Source organism: Echinops telfairi, unplaced genomic scaffold (genome assembly GCF_000313985.2).
Source record: "Echinops telfairi isolate 266 unplaced genomic scaffold, ASM31398v2 ScPeMD7_5868;HRSCAF=6743_1, whole genome shotgun sequence".
Taxonomy (NCBI): domain Eukaryota; kingdom Metazoa; phylum Chordata; class Mammalia; order Afrosoricida; family Tenrecidae; genus Echinops; species Echinops telfairi.
The window spans coordinates 57847-78961 of NW_022109768.1; positions in this window are offsets into that span (position 1 = coordinate 57847).

Below are 21115 nucleotides of genomic sequence, written 5' to 3' on the forward strand. Positions count from 1 at the left end.
CGATCCTATCAGTGAGGAGGGCTCAACTGCTACAAGACTAAGAATTCTCCAAAGTTCTTGGTTGAACTTTTAGAGGTCTTAGTTAAAACCACTCTGTTTCATGTTTTTTCCCTCTGCCCAATTTTGCTTTCTCCTTATTTTATTGATGTTTCTCCGAATGCATTTCCCCCCCAAACTTTTTTTTTAAAATGTCTCTCTTTATTTCAGAGTCTTGGTCCAGCATACTCAATCGAAGACAGATGGGAAAAACATTCAGGTGGTTTTATGAATGGGAAACCTAAGTAACTTTGGGAATGTTTCCAGTAGTAAATTAAGAGCCACATACTTTGAATATTAGAAAGACAATGACCTCCACTCTCAGTCCACCAAGTTTAAACAGTCTGCGGAGAATTTGAACAAAGTATACTTTTTATATAAAGGTGGTACAGTGGTTGTTGAGATGCGAACTATATGGTCGGCAGTTTGGAACAACCATGCATTCCATGGGAGGAAGAGGAGGCTTTCTACTCCTGTTAAGAGTTATAATCTTGGAAACCCACAAGTGCAGTTCTCCCTGTAGTATATATTTACAATGAATCAGAAGTGACCCAATATCAGTGAGTTTGAGCTTTTGGTATATTAATGGAAAGTGAAATTGTTGTTAGCTGCCATTTAGTAAGTCCCAACTCATAGTGCCCACAACAAAACTAAACATCACCTGGCTCTGTGTAACCCTAACATTTGTTCTTATATTTAAGCCCATCATTGCAGCTGCTGTGTTGAACGATCTTGTCCCTCTACTTTACCAAGCATGATATCCTTCGCCAGGTCTCTCCTGATAACATGTCCAAAGTACATGAGATGAAGTCCTTACCTCTGCATAACTTTCAGGCTGTACTTTCTCCAAGACAGATGTTTGATTTTTTTTGACAGTCCATTTTACTTTCAATATCCTTTTCCAGCCGTACTTTAAATACATCAAACTTATTTAGTCTTCCTTATTCATTGTCCAACATTCATGTGCCTATGACGCTATTGAAAATACCCTGGCTTGGGTGAGACATACATTGGTCCTCAAAGTGATATCCTGGCTCTTCAACACTTTAAAGAGTTCTTGTGAAGCAGAGGTACCCAATGCCATGCTCAATTTGACCTCTTGACTGCGGCTTCCATGAACATTGGTTATGGATCCAAGCAAGACAAAACCCTTGACAAGTTCAACCGTTTTGAATATGGTCTTCTTTACATTGAATTGTAATCCACAGTGAAGACCACCGTCCTTAATCTTCTTCAGCAAGTGCTTCAAGTCCTCCTCACGTTTAGCAAGGCAGGTTATATCATCTGCATATCATAGGTGGTTAATTAGGCGTCCTCCAATGCTGATGTCATATTATTTTTCATATAAGCCAGCTTCTCTGATTATTTGCTCAGCATACAGATTGAATAAATATGGTGAGAGGATAAAACCCTGGTGTACACATTTCCTGATTTTAAACCATGCAGTATACTATTGTTCTGTTTGTACAACTGCCTCTTGATTCATGTACTGATTCCCCATGAACACAATTAGCTGTTCTGGAATTCTCATTCTTCTCAAGACTATCCATGGTCCACATAGTTCAATGCCATAGCCAATGAAACACAAGTAAACATTTTTGGTATCCTCTACTTTCGGCAGTCAGTCTGATGTCAGCAATGACATGCTTTGCTGTATGTCCTCATCTGAATCTGACCTGAACCGTTGGCAGCTCCATGTCAATGTGCTGCAGTAACTCTTGATGGAAAAACTTCTGCAGAATTTTACTTACATGTGATCAGGGATATGGTTCTATAGTTTGAGCATTCTCTAGGGTCACCTTTCTCTGGAATGGGTACAAATATGGATTTCTTTCAGTCAAGTGGCCAAGTACCTGTCTTCCAAATTTCTTGGCATAGACAAGTGAGTCTTTCTAGTGCTTTATCAGCTCGTTGAAATATTTCAGTAGGTTTTCCATTAATTCCCGGAGCTCCCCCCGCCCCCCTCATACTTTCAGTGAAGCTTGGACGTCTTCCTTTAGCACCATTGACTCTTTCTCATTTGCCACTTCTCGAAATGAGAGCACGTTGACTAGTTCTTTTTGGCACAGTGACCCTTGGTGTTCTCTCCCTCCTCTTTGTTGTTGCCTGCATCATTCAATATCTTGTGCATAGAATCTTTTAATATTACCACTCGAGATAGAGTTTTCTTTGTTTTGGCTTCACGTAAGATGTGCTGAGTCTTTCGGTTTTCTAACGCTAGGTCTTCGCACATTTTATCATCATATTTTACTTTGTCTCCTGGAGCTGCCCTTTGAAATTTTCTGCCCAGCACTTTGACTGTATCTTTTTCCATTTGCCTTAGCTACCCTATGATTAAGAGCAAGTGTCGGCGTGTCTTCTGACATCCATTTTTATATTTTCCTGTCTTTTAAATACTATTTTGCTTTATTCTTGAATGATGTTCTTGATGTCATTCCACAGTTCATCGGGTCTTCTGTCATTAGTATTTAATATATTTATTCTCTTATTGAAGTTAGGTTAGGAAATGCTCAAGGTCTTCTTTTGCCTCCTGTCGGCTTGTTTTCATTCTCTTCAATGTCAGCCTCAAATACATGTGAGCAAGTGATGGTCTGTCCCATGGTCAACCTGGTTTAAGCAGCGATACCGAGCTTCTCCATAGTCTCTTCCCACAGACACAGTCAATTTAATTCCTATGTGTTCCATCTGGAGAAATCCACATGTTGTTTAAAAAACGAGTTTACTCTGAAGAAGATATAGGTCTTGTAATATTCTATCATGCATTTCTATCACCAAGAATATATTTTCCAACTACTATTCCTTTTTGTTTCCAACTTTTGCATTTCAGCGGCCAATAATTATTGATACAACCTGATTGCATGTTTGATCCATTTCAGAACGAAGACCTCGGTATAATTCTTTAGTTTCTGCATCACTAACTTTGGTGGTTTGTCAATAAATTTGAATCATCATTGTATTGATTGGAATTTTTTGTATTTTGTATTTGTATTATCCTATGACAGGTTTCATTGTACTTCAAGATAGATCTTGAAATGTCCTATGTGGTGATAAATGCCACAGCATTTTTCTAGATTGTTTCATTTCTATCATAGTAAATCATGACAGTTTCTGATTTAAAATGGCCATGTCTGTCCATTTCAGCTCACTAACCCCTAGGCTATCCATCATTTTGTGTTCCATTACATTTTGATGACTAATTTTCTGAGATTCATGCTTCATCCAATCCAACTTCCAGTTATTAGTTGATGCCTGCACTTGTATCTACTCACTTTGACTTGTGTTCCCTTAGTAAATTAAGGTCCTGAAGGCCTGGACTCCTTTCTTCCATCTGAATCATTACGGCTGACTCTACTTTGAGAAAACGGCTCTTTCTCAGTCACATTTTGAGTGTCGTTCTGACCTAACTGGATCCTCGTAAGGTACTGTGCCTGACAACATTCTGCTTCCATGCATTAGCCTTCAGGATCTGACAATGTTTCTCTACTGTCAGTGGCATTTCAGTGGCTAATTCCTTGGAAGCGGAGAGTCTCTTCCTTCTTTGCAGTCTGTTCTTAGTCGAGAAGCTCTCCTGAAATCTGTTCACTTGGGTGACCCTTCTGAGACTCCAGTAACACAGCTTCCAGCATCATAGCCACACACAAGCCCGCACAACTTACTGACAGACAAGTGGTGGCACTGCCATTCACAAAGTGAAGTAATGCCGCTTAAAAAAAGTTTGTATTCACACAAACAAAGGTTAGTTTCTCCAATTTTCTAAAGCTTTCCTTTGATTTCTCGTAGATATTGGTAACACCACACAAAATCTTATTATCAACTACATATCTGAAGTTTAAATTTCTGACTCAGAACTTTCAATTAATACTTTATAGTAATATCATATATCTCACAAAATAAAATACTGCTGCCATGAAAATTATGAGATGGAAACGTGCTTTTGCATGAAAATCTTGAAATAGTGTGTGAGTCCCATATCCTCTTTGGTACTCACATAACATCTACAATTCCTGTTTCGTCTGACTGAGTCTACTTGATGTCTTACTGTTCATTTCTTTCTTTTTAAAAAAAGTATTATTATTTTGTGGTGAAAGAGAAGTCTTGGTTTTAAGTCCTGAGTGTATCCTACTTAAATTGAAATAAAACACATTTATTCTTTTGCATTAAGCAACATTTGGTATCTCTCCAAACACTAGCATATTTGACATTTAACTTCCAAGATACTATATATGAAATGTTACTGAAAAACAACAACAAACAAAACAAAAACTTAGAAAGATTTCACTACTTTTTAAGAATACATAATAAAACAAAATACGCATTTCCCCCATGCTCTTTACACACTCACACACGTGTGCATGTATGTGCGCGCGCACACACACACACACATACCCCTATCATCTCAAATCAATTTTAAAATAGAATTGCTACAGTTCCCACGTTTTGCAGAGGTTCAAAATCACGTGGGGTTGCTTATGCAATGACTCATGTCCTGGTGGTCTTGCTTCAGTAGGGTTGGAAACCATGAGTCAGCAGAGAGGAGCAGCACCAAGACTATGGGACTGTGAGGTAAACCAACACGTGGGGTCTCTGATCCATGGAGGCAGAGACTAAGGAACCATGTGGTTGACAGGCTAACTGAAGAGAGCCTTGCTGCTGACTGGGGAGAGGTGTTGTTGTGGTACAAGGTCTGTATCTTCAGGGACAGTGAATCATTTAATGTGATTCTTCTAGCCAACGTATCTATAACCAGTCTTTTCCTGCTTGGGTTCAGGTAAGAAGATAGGGAAAGACAATGATAGGCTTCATTCGTGAGTAAATGTTAATACAATGCCTTGTGATGGCCATCATGCTGGGTATAAAAGGAGCCCAACCAGAAGCAGGGATGTGGGTGATTTCATTCTCAGCCAGAGCTAGGAGTGGAGCTTGTCCTCTGAACCCCAAGATTCCTGAGCAAATTCCTTTGATCCAAAAAATAGCTGACAGACGAGGAGGAGCAGCAGAACAAAGAGTCAGCACACGAGACAGAGTGGTGAACTTCCTAGTCCAGGTCTGAAGTGCTGGCAGGTTTGCTTACTGGGTTTGACCCAGTTGACTTGACAGACAAACCCAGAGACATATAAGAATAAGAAAGAGCTTTGTAGAAAAGAGTCATTGTGTATTTAGAAAACATTCTAGCCCCGTTCAGATCAAGTCCATAAGTCCGATATGAGCTCATAAGTCTGGTACTAGTCCATAAATTCCTCTTCAGACTCATGCGCAAATACAATGATGCAAAATGCAGGAAGATCACAGGCCAGTGGGTGCAAAGTCTTGTGGATCCATGGCTCCTGCTGGTCTCAGCATGGCTCCACGTGGCTTGTTAACAGGAATTTGAAAGCAGAGACCTGGGAAATCCCTAAGACCTTTCTTATGAGAAGTCCATGCCCACCAGGAGGCCTCATCAAGCTATGACCTGAGTGACAGGCTACACTCCACCCCTTACACCCTATTTATCAAGTTGACATGAAATTATGTAACTACCACCTTGAGTGTAATGCCTTTGGATTGAGGCATGGAGTGAGGTGGTAATCCCTCAGCAGCCCTGAAAGAACTTGGTAACATATCCTGGTGCAACACCTATACCCTGAGCATTTAACTGTATTGCCATCTGTTAACCTCCTTAATAAACATTTTAGTCATAAATATCGGCTGAGTTCTGAGTGGCCATTGCCATGATTTAAGGAGCTCAGTAGTTCTCAGATAAGCAGAGAGTGTTTTGAATGATGGAACCGTATTCTTACTGTTTACTAATCCCGACTTTTAAAATTATTTACTTCCTTAATAAATCACTATAATTGTAAGTTTCGTCAGAGAATCCTGTTCAGTCATTGTAAAGAATTATTGAACCAGCAGAGAAGCAGAGTACCCTGGGAGGATCGGTAGTTGCTAGGATAGATAAAGTTCAGAGTGGAGGCGCATCTGACCTCTGCCTCATGGCTGTCGGGAAGACGGAGTAGAACAGATATGGCCAACCCCACTGTTTGCTATAACAGTTCAGTGACATTAATCATGTTCATTATGTTACGCAACTGTCAACACTTAACTCATTTCTAATGTTTTCCATTAATTCTATTGAGGACAGCATATTGAACTATATTGTATGTCTAAAATATGTACTGTGTCAAGAAAAGGAAGAACGACCTCTTTTCTAACAACAAATAAAGAGCCAGGGAAGCAGGGAGGGTTGAAGGGCTGGGAAGGTAGAGAAAAATTGTTTTCTTCGTATTTGGATGCTTAATTTTTCAGATGATTTAGTATCTGCATTTATCTTTTCTTGAAACCCATTGCCTTCCTGAGAAAATATAAAAGTGAAACTTTTCTGGGAAAAATGGAATTAAAATAGTTATTTCTTTTCTATGAACTTTTACAAATTTCTTGATACTTTACTTCCTGTTCTCTATAGTTTTTAAATAGATGGGTGTGTTAGTGTAGGTGACTAGAGAAACAAATTCATAGACACTCATAAATGTAGAAGAAAAAGCTTTATATGCAGAGTAAATGTATATTAAAAAAAACATCCCAGCCCAGTCCATTTCAAGTCCATAAGTCCAATATGTCCAGTAAATTCCATTTCAGACTCACACAACACATGCAATGACACCACATGCAGGAAGATCACGGAACAGTCTTGTGGATCCAGTGGCAGTGGAAGCATCTCAGCGCTGGCAGGGGTCTCCACGTGGCTCCTTCAGTTGTTGAGGCTCTAGTGTAACTCTGTGTGTCTTTTCAGCAGGAATGCCTCACCGGGAGTGTGTCTGTGTCCCACCTCCAGCAAGCTATTTATCTCCATGGAGCCTCCAAATGAGGTCATCATGCTGCAACCTGATTGACAGGCTAGACTCCACTCCCCCACACACAAGTTAACACCTAATTATGTAACTACCACAATGGGTTAGAAAAAAATGATTTATGGTTTATGAAATCTAGCGAGGACAAGAGGAGAAGAATAAGTTTGTTCTTCTTACAGGAGTATTTGACATCGGTGGAAGTACGAGCATTCAAAAAATTTTTCCCTTTTTGTAGTGTAGTCAAAAAGTCACATTTAAGAATTTTTTTTTTCTGTGTTTAAGTGTAATGGGGTCCATTTTATAAAAAAAACTTAACTGTGAAATGACATAAGAGTACTTCACCGTATGACATGTGAGTCCGTTGCTTGGGAGGATAAACAGAATGGAGATACTGATTAGCTAAGACTAATATAGTCTCGTTTTAAGATTATAGAAACATGGACATTATAAATGGTCATAGGGACATAAAGGCTACTTTTAGGATAGACTATGGTGAACACCTTAAAAGTGTTAACCCCCTGCACTGCTCCACAGGTAAAGGATGTGACACTCTGTTTCTGTACAGACTACAGTCATAGAAACCCCAGGGGGCAGTTCTCCTCTGTCCTCCAGGACACTATGAGTGGACGTTGACTCAATGGAAATGCCTTCTCCACAATACAAAACCATAAGACGCTAGTCCAGAAACAAATCCTTATACCATTCCATGAATAAATCAATTGATTCTCTATTTTACTTTCCTGGTACCTTACCTCTTCATTCTGTCAAGTAGGGATAAACATAGTGTGTCTTTATTTTCTACTGCTACCACCACAGATTCACCAGTGTATGGCTTTAAAGAGCATGCCTTTTATTTCTCACTGGGCTGAAGCTAGAAATCTTGAATTCAGGGTAAAACTTTGTCTCCTTGTCTGTTGTCCTGAGTGTTATTTGGTATTCTTTGACAAGCATCACTCCCCCATCACACATATGTCTCTGTGTCAATTTTATCTTTTCTTTACATAAGGGATTCATTTCAGCATCAACTGTACACTGGTGTGAAGTCATTAATACAACAGGTGAAAGATTCTGTTTCCAAACAGGATCAGATCCCCAGGTTCCCTGGCCAGGAGTCCACACATACTAGTGGGTGGTGTGGGGCTGTCACTGGGGCTTGGGAGTGAGTAGAAAACACTTCCTTTCATAGCACTGTGCTTGGGGTGAAGCTTACTCTTTCATCAACACTTACATTATTCATTAAATAGGAATAATAAACACATATGAACTCCAGCTTCTGGGGTAGGAACACGAGGCAAAAGATATTAAGTTGGGATTTATTAGAAAGAGTCAGTTCCCTTGACCAAAGAGAAATGAGGAAATAGTTTTTTATTGCTGCTGCAATGGAACCAGATGGGCACAGTTTTTAAACAGTGACTTTCAGTAGATTACCTTGAAACTTCAGAAACTTGGAAGTTTAATAAATGGGAGAAGTAGTTCAGATAAACCCTCTGATTTCAGCTGGATATTAATGGGAAATTCAATAGCCGGATAATATTAGCATTGTATTTACAGCTGTTACTGCTGCCCACATGAGTAAATGGTCCCTGTAGACCAGGATCAAACAGGTAGTCACAGTGTGATAGAGTACAGGAACATACGATAAGAATTTTATAGATGCAGCAGAATATTTCCGATGAAAGTGCATGAGCTATAAGTTGCAGGTGTTCATAAGTTCAAGCGGCTGTTGGCTTGACTGGGCAGAACAATTTACCATTTTCTCCTGAAATTATGCTCCAGTGGACAATCAGAACCCTGGGTGACCCCATTATGGGAGAACTACTTTAGTTTTTTGAGGGTGTATTTGGTACATTTAATTCACTGTGTCCTGGTATTAATGCTGCATTTCTAGTGGAAATCTTGTATATGGGCTTTTAGATTTTAAAATTGTAATACCTTTTCATTTGTATTTACAATTTTGAATTTTATTGAACTTTTATGGAATGAAGTGAATATATGTATGTACTCTGAGAGAAACAGAGAGAGCTAGAGATAGAAATGCTCCCTGGAAACTTGAGGGGGTGTATTTCTGAAACTATGCAGGCCTTCGATGCAGATATTTTAATAAGGTGTTAGTAATTTAATAACAATTACTGGATCATAACTCTTCATTCTGTCAATTTATTGCTACACAACTCTTAGTTATTTTCAATAAGATAAATAATACCCATCCTCATCGGACAAGGAAACCTGATGAGCTGTAAGATGATATCAAGAAAATCATACTTGGAGAAAATAAAAGATCATTAAAAAGACTAAACACTAAAAAAGATCAAAGTGAATGTCAGAAGAAACTTGCTCTTAGCTATAGAGTAGTTCAGGAAAATAAAAGAAATAAAGTAGAAGAATAATCCGAAAATTTCAAAGGACAGCTCAGAGAGACCTTTATATAATAATGAAAGACCTCATCTTACAATGAACAGTGAAAAGACCTCGAGTTAGAAAACTAAAAAGAACATGCTCAGCATAGCTTAAACTTAAAGAAATAAAATTCAGACCTGAAATTGAAATATTGAAAGATTCTCTGAGCATAATATTCAATGATGCAAGAGATATCGAAAGAAGATGGAAAGAATACACAGCAACTATATCAACAAGAACTAGGCCGCATTCAGCCATTTCAAGAAGTCACATATGAATAAGAATCCATGACACCGAACGAGGAACTTTAAGTTGCACTGCAAGCATTAGGCAAAGACAGGGCTTCAGGAACTGATAGAATATTAATTGAAATATTTTATAAGCTGATGAAACACTGGAAGAACTCACTAATATATTCCAGGAAATTTGGAAGATGGTCACTTGGACTGCTGATTGGAAGAAATTCATGTGTACACATTTTAAAGTAAGATGATCCAACAGAATGCTCAAATTAGAGAACATCATTAATATCACATGCAAGTAAAAGTTTGCTGAAGATTATCCAGCAACAGTTCCCACAATACAATGACAGGGGTTCAGGCTTGATTCAGAAGAGGACATGGACCAAGGGATATCATTACTGATGGCAGATGGATTTTTGCTGAAAGCAGAAAGTACCAGAAACCTGTTTACTTGTGTCTGACTATGCAAAGAGCATTTGACTGTTTGGGCCATAGCAAACTCTGGACAGCCTTGACAAGAACAGGAGTTCCAGTACATTTCATTGTGCTCATGAGGAACTTGTACATGCATCAAGAGGAAAATGTGTGAACAGAACAAGGGAATACTGCATGGTTTAGAGTCAGAAAGGTTTGCTTCAGGGTTGTATCCTCTCACTATCCCTTTTCAATCTATATGCTGAACCAGTGACCCCGAAGAACGGTGTGGCATCAGGATTGGATGGAGGAAGCGTTATTAACAACTTGCAACGTGCAGATGACACAACCTAACTTGTTGGAAGTGAAGATAATGTGAAGTACTTGCTGATGAAGATCAAGGATTTCAGCCTTCAGTAGGGATTGTAACAACGTACAACCTAAAAGCATACTCACTGCCAGCTGGTTGATGCTGCCTCAGAGTGACTGTGGGACAGGGCGGAAGGATTCCTGTGGGTTTCTGAGACTGTAACTCTTTAAGGAAGTAGAAAGCCCTTTCTCAAGTGAAGGGGCTGGTAGTTTTGAACTGTTGACCTTGTAGTTAGCAGCCCAATGCACAACCAGTACATCATGTAAAGAAAGACCAACATGATTACAAGTGCACCATATTGGTAACATCACGATAAACAGAGAAAAGATTGTCGTTGTCAAGGATTTTGTCTTGCTTGATTCCACAATCAATGCTCATGGAAGCATCAGCCAAGATATCAAATGAGGCATTGCATCGGGTAGATCTTCTGCACAGCCCTCTTTAAAGTGCATATAAGCATGGATGTTACTTTGAGGACTAAGATTCCCCTTTCCCAGGGCATGATATTTTTAATTGCCACATATGCATGTGAAAGTTGCATTTTTTATAAGGAAGCCTGGAGAAGAATTGATGTATTTGAATTAGGAGGGTTTTGAACAACATGGAAAGTGGCATGGACTACCAAAAGAACAAAATATCTGTCTTGGAAGAGCAATTGTGAATGAGGGGGAGTGCAAATGGGGGACCCAAGACCCACTTGTAGGCAACTGGACATCCCCTTATAGAAGGGGTGCGGGGAGGAGACGAGCCAGTCAGGGTGCAGTGTAGTAACAATAAAACATACAACTTTTCCCTAGTTCCTAAATGCTTCCTCCCCCACACTACCATGATCGCAGTTCTACCTTACAAATCTGGCTAGACCAGAGGATGTACGCTGGTATAGATAGGAACTGGAAACACAGGGAATCCAGGACAGATGATCCCTTCAGAACCAGTGGCAGAGTAGCGATACCTGGAGGGTGGAGGGAAGGTGTGGTAGAAAGGGGGAACCGATTACAGGGATCTACATATAACCTCCTCCCTGGGGGATGGACAAGAGAAAAGTGGGTGAGATGTCGAACAGGGTAAGATATGAGAAAATAATAGTAATTTATAAATTATCAAGGGTTCATGAGGGAGGGGGGTGGAGGGAGGGAGGGGAAAAATGAGGAGCTGATGCCAAGAGCTCAAACAGAAAGCAAATGTTTTGAGAATGATGATGGCAACAAATGTACAAATGAGCTTGACACAATGGATGTACGTATGGAATGTGATAAGAGTTGTACAAGCCCCCAAGGAAATGATTTTAAAAAAACCCAAGTTTCCTGAAAATCTGATTTTTAAATGTTAATGTTCTATTATTTTGGTATCGTTTCCTTCAAGTTCATATAAAGGACGTGTGTGTGACAGAGAGAAAACAGAGAATGAATGAGTTATCTTTGGATGAATAAAAATTGATCTCATTGTTTATTTCCATGTCAGAAAGACTACTTTTGATATACAATTTTTTACTAGGAAAAATTTCTTTTTTTGGCGGGGGTGGGGGGGTGTTGGATTATATAATTTTTAGATGATTTTTCATTTTATTTACTTTTTAGGAATTGGGAGTTCATACATATATCATATTGTTCTATAGTTCTATTATGTCAGGCAGAATTGTACAATTGCCCAATCAGTTTCCAAACATTCCTTTTCTTTCTGGACTCCTTGACATCATCTCTCTTTTAACCCCCCATCCCCCCCACCCCTGCCCACCCCCCCACTGAACACCTGTCCACGAATCCCTAATTCTACTTGCTGACACTATAGGATCCTCAATCCTGAGTTTCATAGACAGAAAAACATATAACACAACTTCCAGAGGGTGATCTCTGATGACGTAATACCTCTGAGAAAAACTTTCGTATAAACAAACCAAACCAACGCAGAACATGTTGAAAACCAGCAGGCACCAGAGGGAAATCATCTGGAAAAGTTTTAACTGTTCAAGTCAGATTTATACCTTTGATGTTCTATATTCATCTTCCCAATAAGCTCTGTTTACTCCCATCCCTCAATTGTGCACAGAGGGAGTTCACTGGAAGCTTGTTTCCTAGTGGGTCCCACAAATGAATCGTGGGCTCCTGCTGGCATCCATGCCTTCTGCAAACCGGATTTTCCCTGTTTAGGTTGTGATCCTAACCCCTCCTTTGATTTCAGATGATTTGATTTACAATCTTTCAGTGACGAATAATGGTGTGCTTCTTCCATGTGGACATCTCATTTAGATGGCTGCTTGTTTGCAGACAAAACTTTAAGACCCCCAGACACTATTTTGTCTAATAGCTGGGCACCATCTAATTTTTTTCACCACATTTTGCTATAGCACCTGTATCTTCTGTGTTCCATTTCAAGATGATAACATATAAGAAATAAAATCTTATAATTACTTAACAACACAACGATAAAACAATAAAATTATATTTCACTGTTCTAGATAGTATTGATTTTAAATGTGGGGCATTTCCTTATTGAATAGAAGTATGGAATTATGAAACACCTGTAGTGTAATTTTAGTATTCCAGTGGTACTTTGCTGGACAATCGTGAAGACAGCGAACTTTGAAAGCACGCATTGCCAATATTCAGAGAGAATATGGACGACCTTCACGAACCATGATTAAAAATATTTATATTTGGCAAAAGGTGATCCTAATTCTGTTAGGGCCTCTTAAATTGTAATATGTTTGTTAGACTTTTTTAACATCTGGTAAAACAATCCTTTGCTGAATAATATCTGGTTTGTCTTCAAACAAGCAGCCATATAAGTAAGGAATCAACTAAGCCCACACGAAAGAAGCACAGCAGCCAGATGATCCAAGGATTATAAATAGTAAAATCCAAATCTGAAGGTGGAGTAGTGTCAGAGCTTACATTGTGAACAACTGGTTTGCAGGCAACTCTGGATGACAGTGGGAGCCCGAAATCTATTTTCAGGGTCCACACATTGATTCCGTCTTCGGTGAATCCTTTCTGTCCATAGAGGAGGGATGTAAATAACCTTATTATCTTGCAGAGCGCAGTGTTTTTGTTTGTTTGTTTTTGTATTTATGTGTGTGTGTTTCTGTATATGAAATCCAGGATGAGTAAAGCTATAGAGACGGTAACCGCATTGGTGTTTATTGCAGGGGAGGTTGGGGGCAAATAGAGCACTGATAACAATGAGTACAAGGAAGAAGAAACTATTCTAAAATTGGTTGTAGAGATGATTATGCAATTTTTAAGAATATTATTTAACTGTTGGATTGTGTGATATGTGAATTAGCTGCCAATAAAGCTATTAAAAAACTTTTCCTTTAGAATTGAATTAGTGTACATTGACAACTATTCCCAAGAACATGATCCTTTAACTCATATTATTTTATGAAGAAGAAAAGAACTAAGCTCCATAAAAAGAAAAACACAGACCTCATATTTATAAAAGTAGCATAATATTTATATATTGGTGCTGCTGGGTAAGCGGTCTACCGCTGCTAACCATAAATGAAATGGCTCAAATCCACCAGCTTCTTCATGGGAGAAAGCGTGATCTGTCTGCTCCCATAAATATTTATAGCCTCACAAACTCCCTACAGGCTAACTGTGAGTCAGAAGTGATTCAATGCCACCAAACAATAAGGATTCAAGAAGACAACTTAGCAAGACTATGCTTCAAATGCACACACCAATCACTGAAGTCAATCGTGAAGAAATAAAGATTTTTACTAACTGCTGCAGTCTGAAATCGATCAAACATGCACGCAAGTTGTATTGATAAGCAAGGTGATTGGCATGAAAACATTGGAAACATGGAAGGATCAGCAGTTGAAATATATGGCCTTGGTCACAGAAATCATGTAGAGGGATAGCGTGATACGATGTTGCAAGACCAATAGTCTATTCACTGCAAATGCCTTGTCTCACTAAAATGAATTATGGCGATACACATAGACCTTGTCTGATGAAATACACAAGAATCAAATGGACTGCATCTGTAGAAAAAGGCAATGAAGAAATTAAATATAACTAGGAACAAGACTAGTGGCTCACTGTGGAACACATCATCAACGGCTCATCAATGATTCCAACTTGACGGCCACTGTGGAAAGCAATATGGCGGCACCTAAAACTGATGGCAATTGCATTACCATACGATCCAGAAATGCCATTACTGGGCATCTACCCAAAAGAAATAAGAAACAGATCATGAACAGATGCTTGCTCCTCCATGTTCATTGTAGCACAGATCACAATAGCAAGAAGCTGGCAACAGTTAAATTTCTATCAATAGAAGAGTGGATTGAAAAACACTCTGGTACATACATACAATGGAATACTATGCATCCCTGAAAAACAGTGATGAAACCATAAAACACCTCAACTCATGGAGGGACCCAGAAGACCGTATGCTGAGTGAGTGAGTCAAGCACAAAAGGGCAAATACTGTATGAGCCCACTGTGGTGGTCCACAAGTAGCAGAATGGCACAAGCTCCAGCGTGCAGGGCACCCACTCTCCTGACTGGGGACCAGGCAGACTGGTAAAGAGCCAAACCAATGCCAAAGAACCACACATCATTCCTTTCAGGTCAGTATAGTGTACGCCACTTGGCCACAGGGCACTTCTTGACAGCTGGGATCAAATGGTCCCAGGAGGGCGAAGAGCAATGCTGTCTGCTGATCGGTGGCTATGTGGATCTACAGTGAGGACCCAGAGGGAGGTGGCCCTGTCAGAGGGATGAAGCTTGGTGCTGGGAGGGGCAGCACAGGAAAGGGGAGAGGGAACGGTCAAGTTTTTTGGAACATAGGTGTATTTCTGTTGAGGGGAGGAATGGGAGGGCTGACCTCCATGTGGGGGAAGAGAGACAGGATGCTCTTGGGAGCATTAGGTGGGAAGGGTCATTAGTATCATGCAGCGGGTGAGCAGAACTGACCTAGGACATCTGGCGGTATCTGCGAACCTCAGCTGGGCGCTGTAGAATGCTGGGACACTAGAGCCTGGAGCTTTGGGGTGCGTGGCATGCTCCAGAGGCTGCATTGATGGGACCCCATATGGGAACTGCCCTGGGGGAACTGAACTCTACCTCGGACACACTTGTAACATGAGGACTGAAGCCAGAAAAGACATGGCATCTGAGGAAGCTGTGCATCAGGAACTGTGCACTGTTGGTAGGCAGACAAACAAAGGTCTTGCTACATCAACACCCTGTATGCTGTATTAAGACACGTATTATTCTGGCTGTCCTGTGACAGCCATTCTGTTTTTTGTCTTTCATATTAGGGTATATCTCAAAGGTGCTTTGTCCTTGGGGGACAAGCTCTTGAAGCTGTGTTATTTCTCTTTCTTGGTAAATGAGACCCAGGGACGTTGAGCCAATAGGGAAACCTAGGAACGTTGAGCCAATATAACAAGGATTGCTTTTTGGTGTTTTTTTGGTGGGGGGAGGGGGATGATGTGAAGAAGTCCAGGAAGGAAAAGTATTTTGGAGACTAATAGTGGAAGCAATCATACAATAGTTTGACTTGATTTTTCCTTTTCATTTTATAATTTTTGCACACTTCATTATAATACTTCGCTTTGTCTTCTTGAGTGGCCCTATGAAGTCTTCGGTTTAGCTCTTTTACTTTATCATTTCTTCAATTCACTTTAATCAATTTCTGTCAAGACATTTCAGAGTCTCTTTTATGAACAAACAGAGTTTTGCTTTGATTTTTCTTTAACTTTTAAAAACATGGCAGTGCTGTGCCAGATTTTCTTTTTTTAATTTCAGCCTCAAGAAACTGTGAGTGCCCTCCCTTTCTGACAAGAATTGGGCAGTTGAGGCTTTATCACACCGTTGTGGTGGTTGTCAGAAGACTGAGAAAGATATGAATGGGAAGTCATTTGGAGACACTGCCTGCTCTCTTGGTTCTTGCTAGGGAGACAGCACCTCTTGCAAGAGTTTCTTTTTATAAACCAATTTTCTCTCCAGGAAGATCACTGAAACTGCTGCTACAGCGGATAAAAATGTATGTTTCTCTGCACATAGAAACGATGCTGTGTTTTCTATTTCAGTTGAGTAACTGGCTTCTGTCTTTTCTCACCAAAGTGCTGCTAAAAATAAGCTCACATTTCTTCATAACTTCCGTGACATAAATCTTCCCATGCAAAAATTTCATTAACTTAAACACAGATAATGATCTTTCCTCATTAAGTTAAAGATAAATCATAAAAAGCAAGGTAGTGAGCTAGTCATATAATTTACACCAGAAAGTGACACAAAGGTTTAGTATTTGAAATTCATATCAGGATAACTTCTACCACATCTTGCTCTGCCTTGTCTTTGAAGGGCAACATGATCACTTCCACCTATCTAGAGAGAACTACACCAGGAGAACGCTCCTTTTGGAAATATAGAAACATAGACGTACACACACTAAAGCTTCTTGCTCTACACAGTATTATTAAGAACAAAGACCAATGCTCTAAGAAGAGATTACATCATTAACATAACATTTTCTCAAAATATACCCATTTTCTCAAAATGTATCACTGTTGTCTTCCTGATAATTATCCTATGGTCTTATGAAGAAATACTAACATTAAGGCATATTGGTCAACATGTGAGTTACATTTAGAAAGGTAGGCCATGTATTCTACCCACATTCCATCTCATTAAGGCATCACTTGAAGCAACGTAGCAAATTCTTCATTCTCCATCATATATTGACACACTTACCGCTTTTTGTAAGCATTGATATACAGTTTACTAGTGATTGAACCCAAATCAGGGACCCCAAAGCACCCACACTTGAGGTGCCCTCACTAAGGATTGAAGCTGAATTAAGGTTCATTCGGTTTTCTTTAGAGTTTGTTGTGTCTGACCCCTTAACACCTGCATCGCCAGGTTTGTGTGGACCATGCCTGCCTACACATACATGACAATTAGCATCCACTTTGTCTGCTGCACACACCATTTCATTCTGTGAGAAAAGGTGGCATCGGGTGAATTTTCATGCTTTCTTCTATGGAAATACGAGAACAATAATGACCCAAGCAGTCAAAACTCCTGCAGCCAAATGTATTGTCTGAATCTGATAATCTCCTCAGCTCAGATGTCCTAAAACATCTTCTGATTTTCTGCAGGAAAGCTTATTTCATATTTATTTTAAAATAATTATGTTATGCTTTATCTTCAGCTTCGAATTCCTTTACAACGTACATAATGAAAGTAAAGTATATTTAGTATTAAACATTAATATCTATTCCTGTCACCTTCCAGGAGATTCTGGCCCATTGCAGTGCTATAGGAGAGAGTACAACTGCCCACAGGGCTTCCGAGGCTATTAGTCTTTACAGAAGCCCACTGCCACAGCTTTCTTCTGTGGAGTAGCTGCTGAGTTGGAAATTCCCCCCTTTCTGTTAACAGCCAAGTACTTTAAACACAAAGGCACTATGCCCCACAGGTGAACCTCGATCCACCTTTCATTCTAACAGTGAACAAACGTTGACTTTCAGTGGAGAAAATAGTAGCTATGACGTCAGAATGCTTTTCTTGAAACAACATATTTCTAGTCAACGTATTTATTTTGGTGGCTAAACATTTAGTCGTTTTCCTTTTTGAGCTCTCCATAGTTATTGAGGGTCTGGTCTCAAGCCAAACTCATAGTCACACTGATTATGCCTAAAATCAATCTTACAGGACAGAGTAGAAGTGCCCCGGATGCCCACATGGTAAGTCTTTGCAGGATCGGACAGACAACTTTTTCTTTTTGTAGAATGGCCAGTGGGTTGGTCAGCAGACAGCTGTGAATACTGGGAAATCAGTGCTTCTTTCATCAGGGTTCATTGTACTACATGTTTTATAGCATATAACCCTCTCTTTTTAAATAGTTTTGTTGGTATATAAGTTACATATCATAAAATTCAGGGTTTAGGACCAATAATGAGAGTCCAATACTAGGAGGGACAGGGGAAGGTGGGGGGAGAGAGGGGGAACCAATCCCAGTGATCTACATATAATCCTCTCCCAGGGGGACGGACAAAAGAAAAGTGGGTGAAAGGCAACATTGGTCAGTGTAAGACATGGAAAAAAATGTATAAATTATCAAGGGTTCATGAGGGAGAGAAGGGGGTGGGGAAATGAGCTGATACCAAGGGCTCAAATAGAAAGAAAATGTTTTGAAAATGATGATGGCCACATAGGTACAAAGGCTTGACACACGTTTGTATGCATGTATTGTGATAAGATCTGTATGAGGTCTCAATAAAATGATTTTCAAAAATTCATGGGAAAAAAAAGAAGAGTGTGCAATTCTCACCGAAATCCATTTCTGAACGTTTCCTTCATGTGCTCAGTGCTGGAGATCCCCATTTCCCAGTCTCCCCTAGCACACCCCTACATTAACCCAAATCCTGTCCTACGTTTTATATACAGAAAATAATACAAAACACGAACAAAAATCCCAACAACAAAGACAAAAAAACGATCAATTGAAAAGTAAGTGAGACCTATTAAAAACAGAAATCACTTTAAAATGGGTCAAGGAGGATGGAACTCCTAAGGGTCCGTCCACTGTGTATTTTACAGCATACAAATAAGTTGCTCTGTGTTATTTAGAATCCTCTTTTGTTTTTACCAATTTGCTTCCATAAAAGCAAAAACAAACGAAAAAATGGCATTTACCTAGAATGATCTATTCAGTGGTAGACTATTATAAACCTTCATCTTTCATGAGTTTAATAATATTCTTGGTTTTTCAAATCAACCTAGAACTTTGGTTTGACATTCTGTGAATCATTAACATAAGGCTTTCATTTTCCATTCCAGCAAAAGTGGAATTCTCTGCAAATGATGTGATTTCCCATGAATTCATAAATTTTGGAAAACTGAGCACCATAAGAAATTCCCTACTCTGAGGATTAATGGGAAAATATTTTGGAATTGCTAGCTCTGACTGAAGGTGGGTGAAATCAATTATTCAAGCACTATAAAGCAGGGGCTTGGGTCTCAGACAACGATTACAAAGCAGAAATACTTTAACACCCAGAACCACCATCTGGATCGCGTTGGCTCCTTTACCATGGCAAACGAATGAATGAAATACAATTCCTGGATGCCACGGAGATTCCTGTAGCCTGAGAACAGCTGGAGCACCCATTTACACACACACACACACACACACACACACACACACACACACACTCACACACATTTTCTTTAGCTGTACTGATAGTAAACATGAAAATATTCTACACATTTTTTATTAAGGAAGTCAGAAAATATATCTATCTTTTCTACTTTATCTACAGTGGTCTTTGGGGTTGCAAAGTTTCCAGCTGTACTAAGTAATAAACATCAGTGTTGCCATAAAAACTATTATCTTTCTTACTGTGTACAAGAAATAGAAGCGAATGGAAAAATTCGTTGAGCACATGGATGGAGTTTTACTCACGGCCTGAGTTTTAAATGCTTAGAGGAGAAGTGCTTTCTTATGCTTTTATGCGTAACAGTTCTATCACTGTTTCATGTTGTAGTTCTGGGGATTAAAATAAATGAATTTTAGTGTTAAAAGCTCTGGATCAAAGCGAGGCAATGCTTACTTTCCATAGTTTTAGGGAAAATGGAGGGCGGGTTGGGATAAGAAACCATAGAAGAAGCACGAAGTATTTGCAAACAATCTTGTTTAGGTCTCCACTCTGGAAGATTAGCACAAGCTTACTGGCTTTGAAATCTAATAAGCAGATAAAGCTCTCCTCGAAGCAGTTTGCAGCTTTCGGTGCCAGGCTTTCCTGTAAAGATCAACGTGAAGTGATACATCATGATCAAGATACATTTCAAAGAGGAATTCTTTAAAAACAAACCACGGACATTGATGATTAAGCATTCAAATAATAAATCTTGTGTCGTGAGTTGACAGTGACCAGATGCAGTCACCGAATTAAAAACTCCTTTGTGAAACGTATCACTTCGTGTATATACTGATCGGTTGAGGTTTCAAAGGCAGCACGGTCGAAGAGAGCTTCTTATGGAGTGACAGCAGTGCTGGGCTGCAGACCTGTATCACTTACCCTTCAAGGAATTTTGTCAAACAACGAATCACTTCACACATTTAGGATGGCAGTTAAAAAGTTAAACTATAGATTTAATTGTTGAAATTGGTTTATTTCTGCATCCCGTAGATGAACTCAACTAAACTAAAACGGTTACTTCAACTTTCCAGTTGTACTTTACACAATTTAAAAGACTTGGGTACGTGCCTTCAGCTCTCTTAAAGATGCATGACTAAGATCTATATTTGCTGTTATTGTTAGCTGCCACTGAGCCCCTCATAGGGACTCATGTACCACAGATTAGAAGACTGCCTAGTCCTGGGTCATCCACATAATCCCGGCTTTCCTCTGTGGCTGTAGCTATTGTGTCCGTCCCTCTTTGATTGTCTCAGATGTTTTTGATAATGCATCACAGTAGCCTTGGCATGCAAGAAGGATTAATTTTAAAGAATGATGGAAAAGAAAAGCTTGGATGTCAATCAAAAGTTCACTTCCACTGTATCATGAAAGCCCCGGAGTGATGCAAATAGTGAAGTTCTTGATGATAGGCTAGCAATTCAAACTCATTCGGAAGGACCTTGGAAGGCAAACCGGGTGACCTGGTCCCAAAGGTCACACAGTTTGTGAAACAGATCCACTCTGCCTGTATTAGTCACTATGCATTGGAATCAATTCCATGATAGCTAACAACTTTCATGAGTGAAGAACATAACATTTGAGAATCTAAAAGTTTATGCCCGCATGCTCCCAGGAATGCTCCACTTCAAGCCAGGATAGGAAGAACAAGGGTGCAAATAACTGTGTT